Source organism: Belonocnema kinseyi, chromosome 6, assembly GCF_010883055.1.
Source record: "Belonocnema kinseyi isolate 2016_QV_RU_SX_M_011 chromosome 6, B_treatae_v1, whole genome shotgun sequence".
Lineage (NCBI taxonomy): Eukaryota > Metazoa > Arthropoda > Insecta > Hymenoptera > Cynipidae > Belonocnema > Belonocnema kinseyi.
The window spans coordinates 17,533,897-17,537,737 of NC_046662.1; the positions used below are offsets into that span (position 1 = coordinate 17,533,897).

Genomic DNA, 3,841 nt, shown 5'->3' on the forward strand with positions numbered 1-3,841 from the left:
CTCCTTCTTTCACCTTTTATACATTAAGGAGCGTCCATAAACTACTTTTCAACTTTAGGGGGGAGGGGCGTTCACATAAAAAATATAGTTGTTAACGAGGGGGAAAGGATCCCAATCAAAATAACGTTACACGTATATTAAATTAACGATTTAGAATTTAGAGAATTTTTTTTAAAAGTACATATGGTAACGTTTTTAGCTCGTTTCTAGATGATACATTTCTTTGTGAGAAAATTAATTTTTCGTTGTTTTAGAATGTAAGGTTTGGGTGAAAATTTAATTTTTTGGGTCAGAATTTATTAAGAATTTAGAACTTTTTTAAGACTTTATTAAAAATTCGCCTTCTTTGGTAGTAAATTAAACTTTTGGTAAACTTAACCAACTCATTTTTAAAGTTCAAATACTCTTTGAGAAAAAAATTTTCTTTCTTTCTTCTTTTCTTAAAAATTCAACTTTTTGGAGGCATTAAACTGCTTTGTTGAAAATTCGTTTTTTTTGTTTGATTAAAATATTACTTTGTTAATTGAAAATCAACCAATTTAATTTTTGGTAGAAAAGGATTTTTTTAAAGTAATAATTGAACTTTTTGTTAAAATTAAAATATTTTGTTAAAGGTTCGTTTTTTTGTTTTTAAAAATTCTACTCTTCGGTTGAAAGTTTGTGTATTTTGTTGGAAATTTTTGTTTTGTTTGATATAAAATAAATTTTTTTTATACAAATTTCATATTTTTGTTCTGATAATTAAAGTGTTTTTCATAGAAAATTTGTCATTTTGTCTTGAAAGTTTAATAAGTTAGTAAAAATGTCAACTAAAGCGAAACTCTTCTATAGCGCCGACTTTGAGGATGACGCACAGTGGTAAAAAATGATTTTATACATCGAATTTTTCAGGAAAATAAAAAATCGGAAGTACCAATTTTCCTTTGGATTTTAGTTTGGCCGATGTAAATAAAGAAATTTAAATATTAATATAAAAAATGATCATTATTTCTAGAAGCTTAAGTCAGTTTATTCATAAAATATTAAATGTACCCGATTTCCCATGGATTTTCCGGCCTCGCAAAATATATTTGGATCTTGTGAGTATTTTTTCCTCATATGGTATGACATGAACTGTCTTCAGTCTAAATTCCATTCAATTCCGTTCGGCCAACTTCGATATATTAGGTTTATGAACAGAGAAAAACGTTTTTTTACCACAGTCATGACGGTGGGTGGGCAATGACTCATTATAGCCCGCTTCGCTTTTGTTTGTTCACACTTAAGTGCTCACCTGAATGAGAACCGCAGATCCCACGCACCCCGTGCAGCTTCTGCTACACCTGGCTGCAGCGAGCGGTCGATTCTCGGAAGGGCTATAGAAAGGAGGCAAATTTAAGTGCTTCGCTGCATTTCCTAAAAAGTTCGTTTTTCTATGACTTAAAAATTATTATGTTTTATTAAAAGTTTAACTATTCCACTTTTGGTTAAAAATTTACATTTCTTAGTTTGAAAATTTGATAATACCCGCATTAAATGTTACATAAAATTCAATTAGGCACATTTCAGCACTTACTCTAAAAATCATTTTTAATTTAAATAGTTAATTTAGTACCGAAATTTGTTATCGCACAGTCGCGTGGACAATATAGGTATATTGGCAACTTGACTCGCTCTAAACACACAAGAAAACCAGTATAAAAGTTAAATCGAGTTTTGACTAAAGGCAGCGTTCTTTTCAGGGGCGGGCGTTACCAAATGAAATGTTTCTAAAAGAGGAAGGGGGGTGAAACATTGCCCAAATTGATGATCCCCTACTGCCCTCTTCCTTCAACCTGTTCCTGGCCAGCCTATTTCCTCTCCCACTCCTCTTCCCTACTGACCCTACTAACCCTTCCATTAAAAATGTACGTTAGGCACATAGTCGAGAAAAAAGAATACTTGAAATACAGTGGAATCCTTGAATAGCCTTCCCTTCTATGTCCCTTCGAAGAATCAATGCCACGCTTGAATAAACAAAATCGAAGCGGGCTATAATGAATTAGTTCTCAACCACCGTCATCCCGATAATCGGCGCTATAGAAGAGTTTCACTGTATTTTGTTGCGAAATTGTCGTTCTTGAATGAATTTAACGTTTTTTTTTATTGAAAATGAAGACCGTTTTCGGATGAAACAGTAATTATGTACTAGATTTTATAATTGAAAAAATTACTTTTTACTAAATGTAGCAAAATACACAGTAGCACATGGTTAAAATTTCATGATACTAATGTTGATATTCAATATCGTTTAATTTCCAGACCAGTTACATACAAAGTAAAAAAAAATTAAAACGGAAGCCAAGAACCAAAGGATATACATATGACGACTTCTGATCTTTCTACAATCTAATTGAAATCTATTTTATTATGAATCGACACTATCGATATATTTCGTTTATATATTCCATCTAGCAAAATTATTCAAAAAAAAAGAAAAAAACATAAGCAAAATCAAAGAAAAAAGAAGCACTTTCGCCTCTACATTATAGTTTAATTTAAGATCGCTGAACTGTAGGACCAGTAACGTTTTTTTGTGTTTGGGGTGGAGAATATGTAAATTTAATATAATTATAATATAATAATAAATGTAACAAATATCATATGGAGCATTTAATAAAAAGTTATTACTATATCTGAGTTGACGTTAATCATTGTAGAAAAGAATGATATTTTCTTTGCTTATTTTTGGAATTAAATTATTCATCCCAATTAAAACTGAATAAGAACAACACATTTAAAAATAAGTTCCAAGGCGTTAAAGTGGGTTCTCTTGGGGCGTTGTGGTCACTCATTACGAATGTTAACCACACGCGGATCCAGAGGGGGGCCACGGCGACTTGCACTCCCCCCCTCCCCCTCAGACCAGAATCTAATTTTTCAAATAAGATAATTAAATTTTATTATATATAATACTAAAAAGCGAATTCCCTCTTTCAATACAGTTATAGAGAAAACATCGACTCTCAGCGTGTACTTTTCAAATGTAGCGCCCATTTTATATCAGGTAGTTACGCACAGATACTCTGGTAAGGTATATCAATGTTACAATGTATTCCCAACACTGGCGCTGTCACTCTTGCGTCGTATCCACATGCAGCAAGAGAGCCTGACAGCCCATTTAGATTCCCAACCATGTAATTCTTGCAGCCAATCAGGATCTCGAATTCTCTCATGGATCTGAGACATCATTTTATCGTGACTAACCATTTAAGTTGAACAAGGAGCAAACTCAGCTGATTGCGAGATTTGTGAGGTTACGTTTTATAACAATCGATAATGGGAATTATTTTATTTCTGTATTATGGATATTTTAAGGCGACTTTAGTTTTTTGAAAATATTTTTTTTCAAGATTCTTCATTCTTGGCTTCGTTATTAAAAAAATGTTTGCCGTTATGATACCAAAAGTTCAAGCTGATACCAAGAACTGAAGAAATGCGAAAATCAACTTGTGACTGCATACTTTCAAAGAAATAAGACTTAAAAATCGGATGATTATGCTTTTAAAATATAGAAAAATGTGAGAATTATTCAACGATATATTATTTTAATTTATTCTTAAATGAAAAATTGTTAAGACAACAATTTCGAAATATTTCTAATCATTCGAGAAGAAAGAAATTAGGTTTTGAAATATTATGATTCAGGGTGACCGCTGGACAGGGAAGCTAGGAAATGACCAGGAATTATTTTAGACCAGGAAGTGATGATTAATTTTTTCTTTGACCGGAAATTTTACAAGTTTTTAGAAAAAACATCTATCCAATCACTTAAATTATCAAGAATATTATATCATAATACATATAATACAATTTAAAATAA

General features: G+C 31.5%; 1 protein-coding gene across 1 annotated transcript in view; it reads left to right on the forward strand.

Moving 5' to 3' along the window:
• Positions 1-3,841, forward strand: part of LOC117175279 (lipase 3-like) — a 56,523-nt gene that overhangs the window by 771 nt on the left and 51,911 nt on the right. The gene's annotated exons all lie outside the window — the stretch shown is intronic.